The sequence below is a fragment of the Pinus tabuliformis genome, chromosome 7 (assembly GCF_031772625.1).
Source record: "Pinus tabuliformis cultivar Carrire ecotype Pingquan chromosome 7, CPIR1, whole genome shotgun sequence".
In the NCBI taxonomy this organism is placed as follows: domain Eukaryota; kingdom Viridiplantae; phylum Streptophyta; class Pinopsida; order Pinales; family Pinaceae; genus Pinus; species Pinus tabuliformis.
In genome coordinates, this window is record NC_142293.1 from 755,345,742 (window position 1) to 755,370,956 (window position 25,215).

Consider the following 25,215-nt stretch of genomic DNA (forward strand, 5'->3'; position numbering starts at 1 on the left):
CCAATATCACCCAGAACAGCAAAACAAATGCTACATCCAACCATTTTCAACAAAGAAAACATACAACAAATTCAACAAAACAGTTATGAAGAAGTGCCTGTTACAGATGATGAGATCATAGAGCTGAAAGACAATTTTCTTCCAACAGACCTAACTCCATTAGAGGACATCTTTGACTCAAATGACATCCCTAGAAAAGCAAAGATGCAGCCCCTTAACGCTACCGTTGAGGAATGCAACATTGGAACCATTGAGAAACCCAAGATAATAAAATTGTCTGCATCCTTACCTCCTGATCAAAAGCCCAAATACATTGACCTTTTCAAAGAGTTTCAGGATGTGTTTGCATGGGGCTATGAGGATCTAAAATCCTATGATACCTCTGTTATCCAGCACACTATCCCTCTCAAGCCTAATCAAAAGCCATTCAAACAGAAATTGAGAAGGATTAATCCCATGCTTCTCCCCTCAATTGAAAAGGAGTTACAAAAAATGTTTAAAGCTGGTATCATAGCACCAATCAGGTTTTCTGATTGGATTTCTAATTTGGTGCCCTCAAGAAAGAAAACTGGTGAAATAAGGCTTTGTGTTGATCTTAGAAACTTAAATCAAGTGTCCCTCAAGGACAATTATCCCTTGCCCAAGATGGATCACATTCTCCAAAGAGTGGTAGGGGCCTCAAGGATTTCATTACTTGATGGATTCTCAGGCTTTAATCAGATCCTAGTTCACCCTGATGATCAAGACAAAACTGCATTCACAACCCCATGGGGAACTTTCAAATATGTAAAAATGCATTTTGGATTCAAGAATGCAGGGGCAACATTTCAAAGAGCAATGGATATTGCTTTTGCCAAAGAGATTAATGACTTCCTTGTCATTTATTTGGATGATCTCACACCTTTCTCAAAATCAGACCAAGAACATTTGAAACATTTGAGACAGATCTTCCTAACATGTAGGAAATATGGAATCTCCTTGACAAGGATAATTTTAGGGGCGAATGTTCGCCCTTTGGCGAAATTAAGGGGTTTTAAATTTTTAGTGGGCGAATATTTTGTATCATAGTACATTTTTACAAATCACCTCAAATAGCCCACCTTATTTTAAGGGAGAGGGTAAAAAAGGTAAATTTAGCCCTTGAAATTAGGACTTACAACCTTCCATTCGCCTATTTTCAAGAATAGGTTTTATTTAAGTGAATCCATTAGCCCATTTTCAAGAATAGGTTTTATTTAAGTGAATCCTATGGGCAAATACCATATTTATAAAAGAGGTATGGTAAATTAATAAAAGTATAAATAAATGAGAGGTATGGTAAATAAATAAAACATTTTTTATATTTACTCCATAAGTCACCTTATATACATGTAAGGGTGTAAACAAATAAAAATATAAGTAAAGTGGAGGTATGGTAAATAAATAAAACATATTTTTATACTTACTCAAAAGGTATGGTAAATAAATAAAAATATAAATAAACTAGACGTATCATAAATAAATAAAACCTATTTTTATATTTAGTCCATAACCCTCGTTCTATTTATGAAGGCTCAAGAAAGAGGTTTTATTTAAGTGAATCCTATGGGCCAAATACCATATTTGTAAAAGAGGTATGGTAAATTAATAAAAATATAAATAAACGAGAGGTATGGTAAACAAATAAAACATTTTTTTATATTTACTCCATAAGTCACCTTATATTTATGAACACTCAAAAAATCGGTTATATTTAGGTGAAACCAATGGCCAAAATACTATGGGACAAATACCATGGACTAGATTGTTATTAATACCATGCAAAAAACCATTATTAACCCTAATATTAGAATTAATAAAAATAAAAATGGCACATGGTATTGACCCATGGTATTCACCTGGAATGTAGCCTATTTAAATGGGGGAATTAAACCAGCATGTAGCCTATGCTAAGATTCACTAGGACTTTACAAAGTTTTATTATTTAGTACTCGCCAAGATCTTACAAGATTTTACAATTGAGTAAAATATTCGCCATGCCTGGTGAGAGATTCGCCAAAAAATTATATATACATATTATATTATTGATAAAATCGCCTTCCATTTTTCCTATATACCATGGAGATTCGCCCATTTATTATATTTATAAATTTAGGGGGAGTTCTTAAAATTTTCCCTGCTCCTTGAATCCCAAGAAATCCTTATTTGGTTTGGAAGAAGGTAAGCTATTGGGACATATCATTTCAAAGGATGACATTAGAATTGACCCAGATAGGATACAAGCTATCTTACAAATGCCCCACCCAAGAAATATCAAAGAATTGCAAGCATTCTTGGGAAAAATCAATTTCTTGAGAAGGTTTATCCCAAACTTAGCAGAATTGATCAGATTACTAAATAACATGCTAAAGAAGGATTAAAAAGTGAAATGGACCGTTGAAGCAAATCAAGCCTTTGAAGGTATAAAATTGGCCCTTACCCAAACTCCAGTCCTAACAAATCCTCAATTTGATAAAGAATTCATCATTTTTTCTTTTGCCTCCCAACATACTATTGCTGTTGTTTTATTACAGAAAGATGACCAAGGAAATGAAAAGCCCATTGCTTTCTTTAGCAGAGCTCTTAGAGATACACCTCTGAAATATCAAATCATGGAAAAACAAGCTTATGCTTTGGTCAAGGCCATTAAGGACTTTAGGATTTACATCCTTTATTCCCATGTTATAGCTTATGTGCCAAGTCCTATTGTAAAAGACATACTCACTCAAGAAACATTAGAGGGTAGAAAAGGAAAATGGATTGCCAACATCTTGGAATTTGACATTGAAATAAAACCTACAAAGCTGATAAAAGGGCAAGGCTTGGCCAAATTAATGACAGAATCAAACTTCCAAGCCTTAGACATAAACCAACTGGACAATGAACCGGAGCTGGCGACTCCAAAGATCAACGTAGCCTTTGAACAATCCCCTTGGTACTCTGATATATGTTATGTGTTACAAAACCTGTGTGCTCCCCCAGGATTGTCCAGAACTAAATGTAGGTTCTTAAAAATGAAAGCCTCAAGATTTTGTGTTATGGATGGTAATTTGTTTTGGAAAAACCATGAAGGGATATTGCTAAACTGCTTAAATGAGAATGAGACTAACAATATCATGAAAGAATTTCATGCAGGTGACTGTGGTGGACACTTGTACTGGAAGTCCACCGTGGACAAAATACTAAGGGCTGGTTACTATTGGCCCACTGTTTTCTCTGATGTTAAAAAGTATACCACATCATGTCATAAATGTCAAGTGTTTGAGGGAAAGAGAAAGTTACTACCACTTCCCTTGAGGCCTATTGCCACAGAGAGACCTTTTCAACAATGGGGCTTGGATTTCATTGGGGAAATTCATCCCTCATCCTCAGGCCAACATAGATGGATTCTAACAGCTACAGACTACTTCACTAAGTGGATTGAAGCTGTGCCATGCAGACAAGCAAATGATTCAACAATCATTCAGTTTTTGGAGAATAACATATTGGCTAGATTTGGTTGTCCTGACAAAATAATAACAGACAATGCTGCTGATTTCAGATCTAAGAAGATGGTGAATTTCTGCCACAAATTTCACATTACCTTGGGCCATTCTACTGCATACTATCCCCAAGGAAATGGCCTTGCTGAATCATCAACTAAAAGCCTGGTAAACATCATAAAGAAAGTGCTGGAAGAAAATAAAAAGAATTGGCATAAGAAACTTGTGAATGCCTTATGGGCAGATAGACTAACAACCAAGATATCAATTGGGTCAGCCCATATGAGTTAGTCTATGGATTAGAAGCCAAATTCCCTTCAGCACTAGGGATTCCTGTTATGAAACTTCTTCAAGAAAGTCAAGCTGAACCAAATGATATGCAGAGAAGGATAAATCAAATAATATGTCTGCAGCAAACTAGAGATCAAGTTTACAGCAGAGTTCAAGTTTTACAAGAAAAATTAAAGAAAGCTTTTGACAGAAGGACTAAGGCAGAAGATTTCAATATTGGAGACAAAGTCCTCAAGTGGGATTCAAGAAGGGAAGATAAAGGAAAACATGGAAAATTTGATTCCCTTTGGACAGGACCATTTGCTGTTCAAGCAGTGCAAGGAAACAATACTTATTTCCTCAAAAGTCTTGATGAAGCTGATTTGAATGAAGGTCCTGTGAATGGCAGGATGCTGAAGCACTATTTTGACTACCATCCATGAGTGCAACCATGAGTTTCCCTTGTACATATTTAGGTGTATATATTACTTTTTGTTGACATGTAACAATGCAGTTTCTCAAAGTTTTACAGGTTACCAGCAAAGGGCAAATAAGTTTCAAGCTTTATCAAGATAGGAAGAACACAATTTTGGATTTTCAAAGAGGAATACTCCAACTTTTGATACGAGAAGTCAAGGGGCAAGGCATTTTGACCTGCTGTTCTTGGTCTTTCAAATGAAAAACCATCCCCATGTGGAGCCACTGTTAGCTACCTATATCAATAGGTTTCATATTTCATGATTGGCAAAGAAAGGTCCAAATATGCTTTGCTTTGGTGATGCAAAGATCCCATATTTCCTAGAGAAAACAATGTATGTACATAAGTTCTTTGTTGACTCGATTTTGATGGGTGATCCAAAAGCCTAATCTGGATCATGCCATGTTTCAATTTTTTGTTGTAGAATAGAGGAAGAAGTATGTCCAAACTGTTTAATCTTGGCAGACCAGTAGCTTAGGTAGAGAATTAAGGTTCCCAACTGCTTAATCTGGGACCTTGGAAGCAATAAGGGTAGCAGTAGATAGAAGATCAAAAGGAAAAAGCCAAGGAAAAGAAAAAGGCATATAAGGGTCTACAAGTCTAAGTGCACCCTCCATGAAGAAATAAAAAATGCTAGGCAAATAGATGGGTAGGCAGTTGGGGTTGCAGAAGTGTCGCTCCTTTCTAATTTAGTGTTTGATAACCTGTTTACAAAGGAAAATCAGTGGTTTGAGAAGGACCTCCTCTCCATTGTGTTGTAGCAAAGCAAAGGAGCATGTCTAACTTCCCAGTTTCCCCTTTCACTCCCATTCCTAACATCCCCTCATCAGTTGAGATTCATGGAAGAATTTGAGGTTTTATGGTGGTTCTTATTCCTTTAAAAAGCCACATTTCTTGTCTAAAATTCTTTTCATTTTGATCTACTCCCTAAACTAAGTGATTTTCAAAATAAACTTAGTGATATCATTCCTCATTCACCCTTTTCATCCATATTAACCCCTAACTTCTATTATATAAATCCCCTATGTTACCCCTTCCCTACTATTATAACACTATGGTGTATAAACCCCAAGCATTGTATAAATATCCCTCCCCTTGGCATTATAGCCATATGTTCACTATCAGGGATTAAATTGACATCTGGTCAGCTTAAGAGCCCTAACCCTTGCCCCTCTTTCCCCTTCTGAAGTGATTTAACCCATTTAACCCTTCATTTGCTAAGAAACCTTGTGAAAACCCATTTCCACCCCTAACCCGCTTCGTTTCCAAAAAACATATAAAAACCCACTTTTTCCCGTTTACCCAAAGTTTGGCGCAAGAGCGTGGTGGGCTCCAGTATTGTAGCAATAATGCTACAACTCCTGGAGCTTCCTATCTCTAATTTTATCAACCCGGTAGTTCGTACAAACTTGGAAGCGACGGTGTTGTATGCACAAGTACTAGCTCTTGTCGCAGCTGTCACTTGGTCAGCTGGCACAAGTCCGCTAGGGCTCAAGCCAACTTCTATATGCTCATAGAAGAAGATTTATGAGTGATGGATGAAAGCTAACTCAAAGGAGGCTAATCTATTTGCAGAAAGAAACTGAAAGCCAACATAGCATGAAAACCCTAGTAAACCCTAATTTGACTAGCTAGGCCCTTACAATGCAAAACTGTGAATGAAACTTCTACCAATGATGCCATTACTTGCAGTGAGCTGAAATACATGCATCTAAGCTACTTGCATCTGAAAAGACATGTTTTTGTATTTTTTTCATTAAGTGGTTGGATTTATTGTGATGATGCTTTTGATTAGGGTTTGACTGTGCAGGAGCGGTTCGAATGGGAGGAAAGCATGGGCAAGGTCAGGATGGCTAGGGGAGGTCCCAGAGGGTCTCTAGCATCAGTCCACAGAAGTCTACCACGTTCGGATGCTCAGCAACCGATTTTGCAGGCTTCTACAGGAAGTCTGCAGGGGATCCTACAGGAAACTCAGGGGTTCTACAGGAAGTCTGTGCAATTCTACAGGATGTTCGATCGTGGGAGTTTTGGGAGATGGTGAAGTGATGGAGTGGTGTGGGAGGATAGGTGAGATGGAGATGGAACTGGTGATGGCTCAGGAGCAGAGAAGTCAGATGGAGAAAGAGTGCATGCAGTGGGTTGATGGCTGGAAGGATGGGATCAACGAAAGGTTAAGTAAATGGAGCTATGTGAGTAGTGGGAGAGCTGGAAGGTAAACGAGCTGAACAGAGGTCGGTTGAGTGGCTTCAGGTGTGGTTGAAAAGAAGAGGAAGGTAATGGAATGGTGTGGAGCAGTGTAGATGAAACAAATTGTCTATGAATGTCACCAAAAACGAGAACTCTTTAACCTAAGTTAACTGTGCTATTTTGAACCAATGAACAGCAGTGCAATTTGTGAAAGAAACTCGTGCATGGGAGTGGAATGGATAAGTAATGATCAAGACCAAAGTGGATGGATGGATCTACGACTAAAGTAACTGTTGCAGCTTGCATGGACGTGAAAAGAACTGCGTTTCTTTTTTGTGGTTGATATGGACTGCACCCCAATCCCTAAGCAAAGATGGCAGTGATCTCTAACAACCTTTTTCTGGAGCTCCAATGAATTATAACTATCCTCTTCTAACCTAAGCAACTGAAAGCAAATTCACCATAAAATAATCCTATTCAATCTCATAAAAACTAAATCAGCAGACTGTAAATTCGAATTGCATGTCAAAGTAAAGAAACAAAGTGCTGGAACGAAAGGCAAATAACATTACAACACCGAGGAGATCTATTGCTCTCAGGTTGGGCCCTAACCTGAGAGCTATAGCTCCCTTAGAAACTCAGAATGAGATTAAAATCTTCCTGCCTTTATTCATAACCAAAAATCTGATGTCATGCCAAAACTGGCTTACAAAAAGAACCAACACTGAGCTGTAGCTCGTACTTCGAAATTACAAGAGTAATGCAAAAGTTCAAAAAGCTCCTATCAAAGGCTATGGCCTCAGTATTTATGCAAAATGATAATCCAACAGGTTTCCTTGATTTGTGGAGCTCGGCTGTCCAACTGAAGGTTAAACTGTTGATCCTGTAGAACAGTTGTAACTGCTGTTCCTGTAGAACGGTTGGCTGCCTCTAAGCTCGGTGGGGAGATTGGTTGGAGCTCGGAGCTATGGTGGGAATCACGAGGAAGGTCCCCAAGACTGTGGACATCCTCTTCTAAAAACCAGCAGTGCCACCTTACTGTCTCCTTGTCTCCTTGTCTCCTTTCTCGTGGTCTTTGCTCCCTTTTAATGCCAAAAACCTGAAATCATCATGTATTAGTCACGTAGATAGAATGCCTACCCTTCTTCCTACAAACAACATGAATAAACCAAGAAACGAATGCATAAGCAATAAAAGATGAATGGTTTGAGCAAAGCAAGTAGGCCAAATGAGCCCAAATTGTACCAAAAATTGGGGCTCATCATCACCCCCCAGCTAAACTATTTGCTCATCCTTGAGCAACTTTGCTCTGGCTCCTCGTCTTTGGCCGAGAACTAGAGCCCGGAGTGTGCTCTTCCTTTCTTGCTTTTGGTGGCCCTGCCTTTTCTGCCCCTGGTGGTGACGAGGGTGGCGCTTCTTCCCCCTTTTCCATTTCCTTGAGCCGGGCTTCGGAAGGTGATTGGCCTATTTTTCGTGTCCAGGAAGTTATTTTTGGGCTTCCCCTCTCGGGGGTGGCTGATGTTTTAGAGGGGGTTCTTGCACTGGGTGAAGTAGGGACTTCCCCTAAAATGGTTTGGCTGCTGGGTGGAGGCTGTGGCTTGCCCGTGTTTATCCTCTTACTTCTCCTGGCTTCAGATGGTAGAGGGGTCTCCCTTTCTCTCTTCTCCTTCGGCTTTGGAGGTGTACTGAGGGCGGCCAGCGCCGCTGCTGCCTCCTTTTCGAGAATACCAGCCTTCTCGTTCTTGCGTTTTGCTCTCTCAGAGCTCCTTGTAGAGGGTCCCTCCTTTTCAGATTTCAGGCTTCCTGTAGAACACCCTACTTTGCCCACTTCCGGGCCTCCTGTAGAAGATCCTTTCTTTCCCGATTTTGGGCTTCCTGTAGAAGACCCGGTTTTGGCCACTCTCGGGCTTCCTGTAGAAACCCCTGCTTTGGTAATCTTCGGGCTTCCTGTAGAAGACCCTTTCTCTGTCTTCAGGCTTCCTGTAGGAGCCTGTTTCTCAATGATTTTCGGGCTTCCTGTAGAAGCCCCTTTTTCCAATTTCGGGCTTCCTGTAGAAGCCCTTGTCTCTGTTTTCGGGCTTCCTGTAGAAGCCTGTTTATCAATGATTTTCGAGCTTCCTGTAGAAGCCTGTTTCTGCTTTCCTGTAGACACAGGTGTCTCCACCTTTGCTTGCTTGCCTACCTGAGTTTTGCTTTTTGCTTTGGTTGCAGGTGCTGTTGAGGTACTTGGGCTGACGTGGACCACCTCGGCTTTGTCCATTCTGCTCTTCAGCCTCTTTTCTCTTGCTGACAAGATAGGTGTGCCACCTTTTTCTCTGTCATCCTTTTCCTCATGCTTCTTCCTTTGTTCTTTCTTCTGCACTGTGGTCGGGGTCTTCTGGCCTTTTTCTCTCTGTCCCTCGGCCACTACTTCTTGTTCCTCACTGCTGGAGGAACCCGTTTCTTCGATCAACATTTTAATGTCTCCATCTTTTCTCAAATTCCGGAAGGATTCCCATGAGAGGGGAACCTTATATGAATGCAGCGCATCCTCCACAAGAAGCTTGATCAACCCATGGTGGGCTATCTGATCTGGTATGCCCTCTTTTAGCTTTGTGGCACACTCCATTAGAGACTGCAATAGGAAATAAGGGATGCTCAGTTTTTGTTCTACAGGAAGATCAATCTGGTGCCTCAATTCAGTGAGCAGCCGAAAGTGATATGCATACACGATGCTAAAACGGCCTTCACAAGTGATATATTTCATGATTTGCAAACTGACTTCATTCCATGGTGGCAACAGACTCGTTCTTCGCACCCCATTTTTGTCCTCTGAGAATTCCTCCTCGGGTGGAAAGAATTCTTTCTTTTCCTGCTGGCTCAGCTTTCTTTCTTCCTTATCCCACGGCAAACCCATAGGAAGTTCTGTGATCCGACTGATATGTTGCGGGGTGAGCTTGAGGCTTAGACCTCTGAAGTTCACTGTGGCCAGTGTCTGGGATTTCGGCCTCAGAGCCTGCAAGAATTCTTCGGCCACTTCATCATCGTAACCCTGCAGCTTATCACAAAAAGACATCCATTGTGCTCGTGTGAAGAGCTCTACCACTTCCTGGTTTTCCCTTAATTTGGTTGAATCAGTGGGTTCCCGTCTTATAAACCCACCCGGCATGATGAACACGGTTGTTTTAACTAAAGGTGGCAAATGCGAAAGAGATTTGGTCTATTGAGACAGATGATGCACATAATCCACAAAATTCAACACAGTCTAATTACTCTGACATCCTGTAGAACGACAGTATAGGCACAGCAAACAACAATTTCACCGATATCTTTATGACCAGACTGTGGACGATGATCTTGCCACTCTTACTAACCAGTTGCATGAAGAGTTCAGGGTTACCTCTTTAATTGGCCACCTTTTTTCGTGAGGCACTCACTTCCCTGTAGAAGACTGTGTTCCTGTAGAGACTGCGTTCCTGTAGAAACTGTGTTCCTGTAGGAGCAGTGCGCAAATTTCGAGGAGGACTGTAGTTGGCCTGCGCTCGAGGTGTGCTTCACCGGCGTTCTGGTAGCCAAAAGCTCGGCGTATCAAAGTGCAGAGGAGATCAGAATAGCCACTCGAGTTTGAAGTGGTGGTTGATAAATGCATGCGCACAATCTAGCCGATTAGATTTTGAATCGGCGCAATCCGTGGCGCGGGGGGTGAGCTGTCCCCACCGGACCGTTGGGCGACGTCATCCATCATTCGCCTGCGTATTCACTTGCTGCCGCATCCATTCCCACAGATCTGCCGCCGCCTTTTTCTGTTAAACTCATTGCTTCCGACGGGAGTGTTCTCACGTGCGTGCTGCTCATTCTCTTTGTCGTGGCCGCCACCCAAACATCCAACTATACCATAACTAGCCGACGTGGCTAGTCGACTGGCCATACGGCCGCTCAACCATTCACTTTTACGCTGTGCAAACAATTCAAAGTAAAATTCATGCGATTTGATGGAAGGAAGGGTCGAGACACTTACCTGCGTGGCTGCACACGATTTTTCCAGTTTTTGGACGATGGTGAGTGGATCTACCTGCTGCATGCGAACTTACACAGACCCGGAGGCTCATGGTTACAGGCTGCCGACGATGGAGTGGATGCTTTGGTTGCATGCGCCCGCGTTTCATTTCAGATGGCGGTGCTGTGAATGGTATCCACTCTAGCAGGTTTAACTGTTACAGGATTCCCGCGGGGTGTCTCGTAACAGTTCTTCCTCCTTGGGTGCATGATGCACGATGGAGGATCTGGCCTTTCGATCACGCTCCCGGAGCTTCTAATGCCTGTGGTATGAGATCTCAGCACTTGTTTATCTTTGAGAATGGATTTTCCCGCGAGAACTCATCGATCTGCTTTGTTGGTGCAGGGAACTTGGTTGCATGTCGACAAGGATGGTGGAGCAAGGTAACAGCAATGTGCAAGGGTGCCAACAGAGGCTTGCATGTGTCCAAACCGATCCGTAGTCGCTAAATCTCCTTTTAAAATGAATTCTGGGCCGTCCCAAACTTCTACAGGAAGTTTCCTGTAGAACACAGAGCTTCCTGTAGAAAGTTCGGGCTTCCTGTAGAAAGTCTGCACTTTCCTGTAGAAAATCCGCGTCTTCCTGTAGAAAGACTGCATCTTCCTGTAGAAGATTCAAACCATGATAAAATTGCACATACCTTGAAAAAAAATGGGTATCCTTGGAGGAGGTGCTGGTGAGGTCTCTTGACAGCATGATAAGGACCCTTGGCTTTGAGTTGAAGGGCTTCCTCTCCTCCATAGAACATCTGCAACCTGCATGCAATTTTACCATATTTTGCTTATGGTTTTTTATTTTTTTTTTCTCTTTTTTTTTTTGAAAGATAACAGGGGCGCCTCAAAGAGGTTTTCACCCGTGCCATCTGCCCTGAGCGCCTCAGAGAGGTTTTCACTCAAGGATCTTTTTCAAACTTTTTCCTTTTTTTTTTTTTTTTTTTTTTTTTTTTTTTTTTTGAAAGACAATAGGGGCACCTCAATGGGGTTTTCACCCCTACCACCTGCCTTGGGCGCATCAGAGAGGTTTTCATCCAAGGATCTTTATTATTTTTTTCTTTTTTTTTCTTCAGGGTATGCCAAAAGCAGAGGCAGAACCCTTCTCTATGACCAATACAGATTTCTCCATAGTTTTGATGAACTCTTGTCTTGAGAGAGGTCTCCTGTAGATCTTCAATCGATGCCCATTGACAAGCATGGGAATGGCTTCCTCATCAATGGTTCGAATAAGGACAGATCCATTGTCATGGCATTTTTCCACTGCATATGGTCCTAGCCATCTGGTTCTCAGCTTCCCCTTGAAATCTTTGTATCTGGAGTCATACAACAAAGCCCAATCTCCCGGCTGAAATTGCTTGTCATGGAGATGTTGGTCATGCCACACCTTTCTCTGAAGTTGAACCACTTCTGAGTGAAGGAGGGCCTGCATTCGGTGCTCATCCAGGCCATTCAGCTGCAATAGCCTTTCTTGTTGTGCATGGCTGAGATCTAGGTCCAGCTGAGCTGCCATCCTCAAAGTGTTGTATTCAAACTCAATGGACAGCAAAGCTTTCTTCCCATAGACCAGCTCATACGGTGTGAAGCCGGTGGTGGTCTTCCAAGTGGTGTTGTAAGCCCATGTGGCTTCAACCAGGCGATTTGCCCAGTCCTTTCTGCTGCTGCTCACCACCTTAGTCAAGATCCCTTCTAATGCTCTATTGGTGACTTCCACCTGCCCATTTGCTTGAGGGTGATAAGGGGTGGAAGTCCTATGCTTGATCTTGTGATGAGCTAGTAGATCTTCAACCAGGTTGGAGGTGAACTGGCTCCCTTGATCGGTGACCAGCTCTCTTGGATAGCCAAACTTATAGAAGATGTTTTCTCTTAGGAACTCGGCCACCTTTTCTTCTGTTGCTGCTTTGATTGCTTTGGTCTCTGCCCACTTTGTCAAATAGTCAGTACACACAATGATGTAAGACCTTTGCCTCGAAGAGGGGTTGATTGGGCCCACAAAGTCCATGCCCCACTTCTCAAATGGCTCAAGAGTCACTTGAGGTTGGAGAGGCATCTCATCCCTTTGGGTCGGTTTCCCCATTCTTTGGCATTGGTCACACTGACTGACATATCTTCTGACATCTTGATGAAGTGTGGGCCAATAGTAGCCTGCCTGCAGGATTTTGAAGGCAGTTCTCTTTGCTGCAAAATGTCCTCCACAAGGCCCATCATGACAAGTGAGGAGGATATCAAAGACTTCCTCCTCCCTTACACAACGCCTTAAGATCTGATCGGGGCCAAGCTTGAACAGATTGCCCCCGATCCAAGTAAATGAGGCACTTTTTCTGATGATTCTGCTCTTCTCTCTGGAAGATAGGTGCGGAGGGAACTGTGCTGAAACAAGATAGTTTGCTATATCAGCAAACCATGGAGAGAGTACTGAAATAGCAAACAGATGTTCATCGGGCATCTGGTCATCCACTGTTCCATCCTCATCTGCAGACAAATCCAATCTAGATAAAAAGTCAGCAACAACATTTTCTCTACCTGGTTTGTCAACAATGGTCAAATCAAACTGCTGCAATAAAAGTAACCATCTAATAATACGAGCATTCACATCTGGTTTATTCATTAAATATCTAATTGCAGCATGGTCAGTATGTACAAAGGTCTGGTAACCAGTAATATAATGTCGGAACTTGTTCAGTGCATGGACCACAGCCAAGAATTCTTTCTCGGTTACAGTGTAATTCAGCTCAGCTTTGGACAAGTTTTTGCTAACAAAGTAAATGGCATATGGAAGTTTTTGCTCAACTTGTCCTAAAGCTGCACCTATGGCTTTGTTCGAGGCATCAGTGTGGATGTGGAAAGGTAGGGCCCAGTTTGGACCTCTCAGGATTGGGGCTGACACCAACTTGTCCTTCAATTCATTTAAAGCCCTCTGACAATCGTCAGTCCATTTAAACTCCACATCTTTTGCCAACAGACCAAACAATGGCGAGGCTAACTTGCTGAAATCTTTAATGAATCTCCGGTAGTATCCTGCTAATCCCAAGAAACTCTGGACATCCCTTACCTTTTGAGGAGGTGGAACCCTCTTGATGAGAGCAATTTTGTTAGGATCCACCTGCAACCCTTGGCAAGAAATGGTATGGCCTAGCACGGTCCCTTCAGTCATTAGGAATTCACATTTTTCAGGACTAAGGGACAAGTTCATCTCGGTGCATTTGGTTAGGACTTTTCCCAGGTTGGACAATGCTTCCTGGAAGTTGGCCCCATAAGGAGTAAAGTCATCCATATAGATTTCTACTGCATCATGGACCAGCTCCGAGAAGATGCTCAAGACAGCTCTCTGGAAGGTAGCAGGAGCATTGCATAGCCCAAAGGGAAGGACTCGGTAGGCAAAGGTACCCCAAGGACAAGTGAAGGTGGTCTTATCTTGGTCTTCCGGGCTGATTTGGATTTGGTTGTACCCGCTAAACCCATCCAGGAAAGAGAAGAACTTCTTTCCTGCCAGTCCATCCAACACTTGATCTATGAAAGGTAGAGGGAAATGGTCTTTCTTGGTAGCTTTGTTCAGTTCTTGGTAGTCCACACAGATTCTCCATTTCCCATTTTTCTTGGGAACCAACACTAGAGGGGACACCCATTCACTATCTGAGATGGGGTAGATGAACCCGGCATCCAACAGTTTTTGCAATTCTTCCTTGACAATGTCCTTAAGGGCTGGATTCATTCTCCTCTGAGGTTGCCTAACCGGTTTACAATCCTCTTTGATGTATATATGATGGGTACAGGCCGAAGGATGGACTCATTTCATTTCCTTATAGCTCCAAGCAAAAGCATCTAGGTGGTTGGCCAACAGACTACACAGCTCCTTTTCCTGGGAAGGAGATAGGGAGGAGCTGATCTTCAATGCTTTCTCAGGGCCGAACTCCACATTCTTGACTCTGGGAGTAACAGGGTTGGTTGTACAAAGATCCACTAAGGTGCTAGCTTGGGCATCCTCCACCAATTTCTCTAAGGGTAGTGCACTGGAAGGTGGATTCTGGATCAAGGTCTCGATCAAGTCATCCTCGATTGGGGGGTCTCTTCTAGTGGTATCTAAGGTGCACAGAGGTGCTGAGTACACCTCATCTTCCTCTCCTTCTTCCAACCAGAGTGGTAAGTCATGCTCTAAGGAGGGTTGGGCAGGAGGGTATAGGACTAGCTGCTTGGACATCGGACCATTTTTGATGGTCATGTTTCCTGCACGACAACTTATGTAAGCATCTGCAGTAGCTAACCAAGGCCTTCCCAAAATGAGAGGATATCCAGTAAGCTTTGCCTTTGGTTGCAGAACCAGGAAGTCTGCAGGGTATTCCCAAGAGTCAATAGAAACCAAGACATCCTCCACAATCCCTTCGGGAGTCACGGTGGAGCGATCTGCTAATTGCAGTACTGTCGAGGTCTTCCTCAAGGAACCCTGAAGATTGAGTTTAAGCATGGTATCCCTGGTCATCACATTAATGGCAGCCCCTAGATCAATCAAGGTGTGAGGTATAATGGTGCCATTGATGTGGACATCTACTACAGGACTTCTAGGATCTAGGTACTTTGGGCAAATGACTTGTCCTAACATAAGGTCAGACAGTTGTCCTATGACATTGATAGTTGAAGCATCTTTCTTCCGTCTGCCTGGGTGTTTGAAACACTTCTCCTTAACCAGTTTGTTGTATATTGGCACATCCTTGATGGCTTGGAGAAGTGGTATTTTTACACACAACTGCTTGAGCTCACCCAGAAGCTCATCCTCCTCTGGGTTGGGTTGTGTGGTGGCTGTTAGTCTCTCAGGAAAGGGTGGAATAGCCTTTGGTTCACTTTCATGTTTATCTTCCTCATCCTCTGGGGGAGGAGGTTGGCGATCTGGTAGAGTCTTTCCAGATCGAAGATTGATCTCCTGGATCTCCACAGCATAGGTAGGGCATGAGGTTTCCCCAGTGTATACCTGTTGGGCCTGTCTATTGTTGGGGTTCGGGTTCGGTTGAGCAGGCATTTGAGGTTGCCTTGGAGGAGCAGGAGGTAATGGCTGAGGTTGAACTGGTGGTGGAGGCAAGATGGCAGGAGGAGTGTTGTATTAGGGCCTCCACCCCGACCGAGGTGCATTCCATTAAGGCTGTGGCTGGGCATGCGAGTGATATGAATGAGAAGTAGGTTAAGTGGGGTACTGAGGTGGATAAGACCATGGAGGAGGCATGGACCATGAAGGATGAGCAGGGGAACCCCAAGAAGGCATAGGAGTCGATTGGTTGGGGCTGTAATAAGCTTGGGATGCCCCTTGCATCCCCTGCTGATAAGGTCTAAATCCTTGTGGCCTCCTTTGGTTGAGGTAGTAGAGAGGTTCAGTGGGAGCTTCTGTCCCTTGGTACATGGCTTTAAACCCAGGTAAGGTTGGACACTGATTTGTGGGATGGTCCCCCTCACAAACGAAACACACTTCAACCGAATGCAATGGACATTCGTTCTTAGGGTGTCTCCTTGTGCACCTAGGGCAGAAGACAGCCAAGGCTCTCTCAGCTTCTTCTTTCTTTTGCTGAATCCTGAATGTGTCAAGCTGCATGGCAATGGTCTGTCTCACCTCACTCTTAAGATCTTCTAATTGATTTACAAGCTCATGTTTGGAGAAAGGGACACTAGTTGAGAGGTGGTTTCCTCTACCTCGTTTCCGAGCTGCCCTGGAGTGGTTTCTAAACACAGTCTTGATGTCCTCATAAGGCAGTTGGTAAATGTCCCCCCCAGCTAACATGTGAAGGGTATCTAAGAGGTCTTCAGGGACTCCTCGGAGCAGGACCAACTTGAGGGATTCAGGGTCAAGTGTGCACCTGGCCCGCTTATAGCTTAGTTGGAACCTCTCCTCATAATCCTCTAAGGACTCATCATTTCCCATGGCCATCCGAAAGATTTCCCCCTTTGTTTCCTTGGACCTATAGTAATCCCGGTACTTAGTATTGAAAGCTTGCTGCATCTGAGCCCAAGTGGTGATACTATTCCCAGGTAAGCCCATGAACCAGCGTAATGCTGCATCCTTAAGAGTGGAAGGGAAGAGTTTCAGCTTTTGCTCATCTTCAGTATAGTCATAGGTTCTACAAAGGACAGCAAACTCAAACAGGAAGGTATCCGGATCTTCAGTAGTCAACCCATGGAAGTGAGGTAAGGCGGAGGGGCTAATGTTCTTCATTTTCATGTCTCCATTGGTCTCTCGGATGGGGAAGGCACCTTCTATTCTATCATCTTCTCTTCTATTGTCAGCCATATCTTCAGATGGAGTGGTCTCTAACTCTTCCTCTACTATAGGATCTTTGTATATCTCAGGATGTTCACCTATAGGTTCTTCTGGGTCACTGTCACCAAAGAAGAGAGAAGGGTGACTCAGTGATGTGGTGGGGGTGTTTGGTAGGAAATTGCCTGATCTATCTCGGTTCCTACGAGGCATGAAATGGAAAAGGCTTTCTTTTTCTTTTGATTGTTTTTGCTTTGCTTTTTTCTTCTTGGTACCTGCAAAACTGAAACAGATTGATCTACAACTAACTATGAAAGATGCAAAATTAAACTGGAAGCAGGAAAGAACTAATCTACTTTGCTCAAATGAAATTGCAAGAATGGAAATGCTAGTCTACGCTTGCAGAAAGGAAATGCTAATCTATGAAAGCAGGAAATGTCTATGCTACTTTTGGAGAATGGAAATGAAATAAACTACTTAGCAGAAGGCAAGAGTAAGAAAGTAGAAGAAAAGCAACAATTACTAATACTCTGACGCTTCCCCGGCAGCGGCGCCAAAAAGGATGGTGGGCTCCAGTATTGTAGCAATAATGCTACAACTCCTGGAGCTTCCTATCTCTAATTTTATCAACCCGGTAGTTCGTACAAACTTGGAAGCGACGGTGCTGTATGCACAAGTACTAGCTCTTGTCGCAGCTGTCACTTGGTCAGCTGGCACAAGTCCGTTAGGGCTCAAGCCAACTTCTATATGCTCACAGAAGAAGCTTTATGAGTGATGGACGAAAGCTAACTCAAAGGAGGCTAATCTATTTGCAGAAAGAAATTGAAAGCCAACATAGCATGAAAACCCTAGTAAACCCTAATTTGACTAGCTAGGCCCTTACAATGCAAAACTGTGAATGAAACTTCTACCAATGATTCCATTACTTGCAGTGAGCTGAAATACATGCATCTAAGCTACTTGCATCTGAAAAGACATGTTTTTGTATTTTTTTCATTAAGTGGTTGGATTTATTGTGATGATGCTTTTGATTAGGGTTTGACTGTGCAGGAGCGGTTCGAATGGGAGGAAAGCATGGGCAAGGTCAGGATGGCTAGGGGAGGTCCAAGAGGGTCTCTAGCATCAGTCCACAGAAGTCTACCACGTTCGGATGCTCAGCAACCGAGTTTGCAGGCTTCTACAGGAAGTCTGCAGGGGATCCTACAGGAAACTCAGGGGTTCTACAGGAAGTCTGTGCAATTCTACAGGATGTTCGATCGTCGGAGTTTTGGGAGATGGTGAAGTGATGGAGTGGTGTGGGAGGATAGGTGAGATGGAGATGGAACTGGTGATGGCTCAGGAGCAGAGAAGTCAGATGGAGAAAGAGTGCATGCAGTGGGTTGATGGCTGGAAGGATGGGATCAACGAAAGGTTAAGTAAATGGAGCTATGTGAGTAGTGGGAGAGCTGGAAGGTAAACGAGCTGAACAGAGGTCGGTTGAGTGGCTTCAGGTGTGGTTGAAAAGAAGAGGAAGGTAATGGAATGGTGTGGAGCAGTGTAGATGAAACAAATTGTCTATGAATGTCACCAAAAACGAGAACTCTTTAACCTAAGTTAACTGTGCTATTTTGAACCAATGAACAGCAGTGCAATTTGTGAAAGAAACTCGTGCATGGGAGTGGAATGGATAAGTAATGATCAAGACCACACAGTCATCAGGATCTATGGGTGTGAACTGCCTCCCTACAGATTGCCCAAGTATGTGCCCATGAGATTGTTTGCCCTGGAATACTTCAGGCAATTTGGGAATGCTGATGTGCTGCACTTTTCAGGCAGAGGCAAGAAAGCACAATTGAAGGTCAGGAACCAACTTGGCCAGTTTATCTACAACAAAAGGGAGGAAGGTTGGAAAGAGGTGGATAGCATGTTAGAATCCCTTGGCCTGCAAACTAGTTTCCTTTGGAAACCTTATGACCCCAATCAATTCGTAACTTTGAGAAGGGTCAAGTATAGGCTGTCCGGTTATGATCATGTAAGGATTCCTCACATAGAAAAATATGCAAATCAAGTAAAATGGAGGAGAGGAACCCTAGAGGAGCATGTTACACAAGAAGAGTTGAATCAAAGAGCAGTGAGAAATCTGAAAAAGATGGCTGACCTTGAACTTTGTTCATAGGTACTCACTCTTCCAAGCACACAAGTGGGAGCAGTTGCCTCGTCCTCAACTGCAAATCAGCAAGCAGCCAAAGCTAGTGAGCAAACCTCTAGCAAAGGCAAGGAAAAATTGATGGAAACAGAACAGCCGCCTCATGAGCAGATGCAGCAGCAACAGCAGCAGGTAGAGCAGGAACAACAGCAAGAAGAGGGGCAGCATGACAAAGAGCAGCCATTACAGCAAGAAAGGGCAGCTGAGGCCCCAATTTTCACTGAGCAGCAGGCTCAGAACACTGTGCCTCCTAGGCAAGAGACTACTACTGAAGCCTCAGTCCTCCAAACTCCACAAAAGGAGGATATAAGTAGGAAAAGGGACAGAGAGACTCCCCTCACATCATCCATAAATCAGGGAGAGAAAAGGCATAGAATGAATCCCCTCTCTGAGGAGGAAATGCCAATAGGGCAGTCTCTGGGCATGGGCCCACCTAGTAGAGAAGCATCTGCTAGCTCCTTCCAGCAGGGACAAGACAGAACAATGGGAGGAGAAGTCAGCTCCTCAAGCCACCAAAGAGAAGCTGAAGGAGGAATCAAACAACAGTTTATTGATATTAAAAGGAAAAATGAGCCACTTAAAATATAGCTCTATAATCATCTGCTGAAAATGGCTCCTACCAACCAGCAAAGACTGATGTCTACCTATGATGTTCAGGAGGGAAAAATGATCATGAGTCACTTCATGCCAACTGCATTGCAGACACAGTCCCCTTCAGACTACTTGAGGACCAATCTTGAGGTCCTTGCCAAGGACATCCACCCAATGGACAAAATCGAATTGCACAAACAAACGGGTGAGATGGTGTATGCCTCCTTGGCAGACAAAACACTGGATAACTACAGGCTAGAGAATAGCCTAAATAATACAGCTGCCCAACTTGAGTTGGAGAAAGCATCCTCTCAAGCAAAGGATAACAGGATCAGGGCCTTAGAAGATATAATCATAGAGATTGGACATGATCCTAAGGACATCAAGGGCATACAAGAAATATTGAAATTGAGGGATGCAGACATGGCAGCTTTGAGAAAAAAGATCAAAATCCCAGCAACAATTCACCCTCAAACAGATGAAGTTGCTCAGCTGAGACATGATCAAGATGCCACAGCTTTGCTGGTATCCCTATACAAACAGCTAATCCAGACCCAAGAGAAGTTGGGGGAGTCAGAGGCTGCCCAGGCAGCATTGCAGGCATCATTACAGCAAAAGGAAGGAGGTCAAACATCTCAGCCTCCTCCTGAAATAGTTAATCTTGAGGAAACTCCTCCAACTACTGCTCCCCCTACTCAACAAACAGATCAGGCAGCACCTTCTACCTCAGCACCAGCGCCAACAACAGAGCAGGCTCCAAGCCTAGATATGCAGAAGCTCAAGAATGAAATGCAAGCCCTGGAAGCCCAAATGTCAGAGTTAAAAGAGGCCAGGGAAAATTTGGTCAACTTGAATGAAAGATATGAAAAATCCAAGCAGACTGTAGCAGAAAAGGGCAGGGAAATAAAGGCCCTTAAAGACAGGATAAAGGAGCTGGAGAAGGAGCTCACATTGGATAAAGTGACAGCTGAGCTCAAGACAGTGCTATGGGCCAACATTGGCCAATCCATCACTGACCAATGGCAGTATATTGAGACAATCCATGAGCAGTTGGAGCTCATTGCAAAAGCACAGAGGGAAATCCAAAGATCAAGTGCATCTCTAGGCAATATGCCTGAGGTTGCCAATAGAATGATCAATGTGCTTAACAACAGAACAAGTGCTCAGTTAGCTACTATGGGAATCTCCAACAGGACTGAGACTATTTTGTTAGTAAAAAGGGTCCTAACACTAAGAAACCTGGTGCAAACATTAGAAAGAAGGACCCAGGACATGTAGACAGAGGTCAATAAATTCATGGACAAGTATGTGGCATTGCAAAACAGAGGTCTCCCTGGCTTACTGAACAGCGCAGGAAGACTACTTACACATGAGCAATATGCCAAGAGGGTCAATACATTCGCCACAAATCAGATCACTGAAAGGCCCAGTACCGCAGAGGAAACAGGGCCAGCTACAAGACAAACTCTCTACAACAGGGTAGAGAATTTATTCTTTATAATGAATGAAATCAAACATCTGTTTGAAGTGCCTCCCAATTTCTATAAATACACAGAGGCAGATGAGACTTTGGATGCAATTCTCAGACATCAATTGCCCACACAGGAATGGTGGACTAAGGCAATACAAATGATATTATAAACCAGAGCCTGTAAATCAAGTTTTGTTATTTATTATTCAAATTTACAAGTGATCATGCACGGGAAAACTTGGAAAGATCAGCATGCATGAAAAAGGAAGGGCTGAGCCAACTCAGCAGAACTATTCGGCCAACAAAGCACAATTGACAGCTAACAGGTAGCAGGGCCGAAAGTTACAGCACGACAACCATAAAGACGCATTTTCCAGCATTAAAGCAGAACGGTCAGACCGACTCAGTGGCCTCCAAAGGCCAAAATATCTTCTGACAGACATAAAGAGCATTTATGTTGTATTAAAAGCAGTAATAACTTCTTATCTATTGTTCTGTACAAGTTGGTGAAAACATTTATTTCTCAGATGACTCAACGCCTTAGATATTTTGTATGACCGTTTGTATATATTCCCCCCTGGCATAAGCTTGCAGGGGTTGTTGTTGATTTCTCTTGAAGAGTTCTTTTGCTGTAAATTTTCAGAGTTTAATACAAAGGCCGATGGAATTTCCAAAGTCTGTGTTGTCTGAGGGATTGTAATGCGATTGCTGAGTGCTACAGGATTCCTGCATGTTGTCATGGCTCAATAAGTTTCCTTTAAACTTTCGTTATGTTCTTTCTGTTATTTTCTCATAACTCATCCATGTTCTAGATTTCACAATTAATGGCAGAGAAAAAGACTAATTCCAGGATTTATTCATAGAATACCCTGAATTCAATCTATGCTATTACAAATGTTTTCTTCAGTTATGGTTATAAAGGTGTGATTCTTAATTGCTGCACCTCTACACTGTATCTTTCACAGGAATTATTGTTTAGGAATTCAAGTCTGCTCCTTTACAATACATCTCTTTCTCACAACCGAGCTTAGTGGAAAATTCTTAATTGCTTTTCACTGGTTACACACATTTCATCATTATAATATCAAGTTTGTTTCATGAGATATTCAAAAGGCCCTGCAGTTTCAGCAATCCTAATCTACCTCTCAAACAACCAGTAACCAAAGACTCCATTGCCCAATGGACTAGAATTATCTGAAGGTTTACACCTTAGGTACAGAAGACATCCCTCAACCAAAACATAAAACCAAAACCTGAACATCACAGCTATCCTAAAATACTATCAAAACAGAGACAAATCATAAAGAGAGAGCCCTCTCTGATTACAGTTTGGCTAGAAACTGTAATCCAAAGATTGGTTAGTGGTTACCCCGGCCGTATTCCCTTGGGAGTCAAAGGGAACAACCTGGGTGTTAACAAATTCAAAAAAAAGGTCTCTGATGTTAGGTGTAGATTTGCAGCCATAGGACACTTTGCTGAAGTGCATAGGGGGTTTACATAGTTACCTTAGGTATGCTATCTTAATGTTTAATCCAAATAATCTAGATGATGTGTTCGCAAGCCACTCATATTGAGGCAAGAGGGAAAAACACCCCAAAAGAAGGTAGTAAAAATCCATTCAAGAGTAAAGGAAAGGAAAAGGTTTTCAAAGGAAATGCAAAGAAGAAAATGTCTATCAAAAAAGGAGAGAAAATTACATGAAAAAATTGTTCCAGAGAGGGTCACAATGAAGCTCATTGTTGGAAGCTTCATCCTGAAATGAAACCAAAAAGAAACAACAACAAGGGAAAACAGAAGACAATTGCAACCACTCAACAAGATTTGGGATCTGATTCGGGTGATGAAACTAAAATCACAACCATGGGGTTAAAAGGAACAGAATCCATTTCTAGCACTAGTTCTTCAAACTCAAAAAATGAAACTCCAAATGAAAAGAGGAGAATAGAATTGTTTCACATAAGGGTGATATCGAAACATAACAAGATTGATACGTTGTTTGATAGTGGCTCTCAAGCCAATCTTATCTCATAAAACATTGTCAAGAGTTTAAATCTGGAAATTGTTCCACATCATAAACCGTATCCACTTGGATGGGTGTGTGACAATGCACAATTGCAGGTAACAAGAAAGTGTAGATTGAGATTTTCCATTACTGCAAAATTCATAGATGAAGTGGAGCTTGGCATTGCGCCGTTAGATATATGTGGCATCATTTTGGGAAGCATGTACCTTTATGAAAAAAAAGCTATCTTCCATCAACATGAAAATAAATATCATTTATTCAAAAATGGAGTATAATATATTGTGAGATCTCACACTAAGAAAACAAATATTTCACTTGTTAATGTAGGGCAGATGAAAAGACTAGTGAATTCGAGCAATAATTTCGTGCTTCTCATGATCAAACCCAAAAATGATGTTGATAATGAATCTTTAAAAGGTTGTGATTCAAATTTGAAATCTGAATTGGTTGACCTATTTAACCAATATGATGAAATGTTTCAGGAACCAAAGGGGTTACCTCCCAAGCGAGGAATCCAACACAAGATACAATTGCAGCAAGATTGTCCTCTTCCTAACATTGGCATGTACATGATGTCAGTGATGGAAAGCGCAGAAATTAAGATGCAAATCCAAGACATTTTGAATGAAGGTATCATCAGACCATCTTCCTCGCCATTTGGTCCACCTATTTTCTTGGTGCCAAAGAATGATGGAACACGGCGCATGTGTGTGGACTTTCATGCATTGAATAAAATTATGGTAAAGAACCGCTACCCACTGCCTTGAATAGATGATTTACTGGATCAATTAAAAGATTCAAAGTATTTTACTAAGTTGGACCTAAGAAGTGGCTACCATCAAATTATAATAGCTAAAGGAGACATTTGCAAGATAGCATTCAAAACAAAACATAGTATATTTGAATGGCTAGTTATTCCGTTTGGTTTATGTAATGCTCCTGCTACATTCCTTGATGAATTTTTCATAGTCTACTTAGATGACATCGTAATTTTCAGTAAATATCGTGATGAACATGCCATGCATGTAAGAAAAGTACTTGATCTCTTGAAAAAAGAACAGTTGTATCTTAAGATGTCAAAGTGCGAGTTTGGAAAGACTTCCTTAGTTTATTTGGGTCATATTGTTGGAGGAGGTGAGTTGAAAATAGATCTGTCCAAGGTTGATGTCATTGTGAATTGGCCAACGCCAAAGACAATTACAGAGGTAAGACATTTTCTGGGAGCAGACCAATATTGGAGGTAATTTATTGCTAATTTTTCTCTTATAACAGCTCCTTTGCATGCGTTGACCAACGTGAAAAATGGTTTTCAATGGGGAGGAAAATAGCAAAAGTCCTTTGATGCGTTGAAGCAAAATATCAGTACAGCTCCCGTACTCACACTTCCAGACTTGAGACAATCATTTGAGATTTAGATAGATGCTAGTGACTACGCTATGGTTGCATTCCTCATGCAGCATGGTAAGCCTATATGTTTTCATTCGAAAACTTTTAATGGTGCAGTGATTAACTATCCTACATATGACAAGGAATTGTATGCATTACTGCAAAGTGTGAAAAAATGGAAACACCACTTGATGGGTAAGGAAACAGTCATTCACACTAATCATCAACCATTGCAATACTTGCAATCTCAATCAAATTTGTCTCAATCAAGGCACTTCCGATGGATAGGTTTCCTTCAAAAATGCCACTTGGTAATCAGGTATAAGAAAGGTATCTACAATAAAGTTGTTGATATGCTTTAATTATGTTTTACATGAAATTTATATTGATAATATGCATTAGATAATGACTTTCAAGATGTTTATGCAAGCTTGAGTCAAGGTAACCAAGTAGAGGAATTGGATTATCATTTTCATGATAACTTGTACCATCTTGACAAGCTTTGTATTCCGTAGGGAGAAAGAGTTAACATCATAAGAGATACACATACTTCTCTTATTCCTGGTAATTTCAATGTAAGAAAGATGGTGGCACATCTACGAAGGTATTATTATTGGCCTCATATGCTTGAAAGTGTGTCTCATTTTATTAAGGGATGTTCATTATGTGAAATTACTAAGCCTATTATTAGGAAGTTAAGATTGTACAGACCACTTTTGGTTCCTTCACGACCATGGGAGAATGTTTCTATGGATTTTGTAGGAGGTATTCCATGGTCAAAAAGGTCATCGTTATTTATATGTAGTTGTGGATAGTTTTAGAAAAATGTGTATTTTGATGCCATGTAAGAAGAAATTTATAGT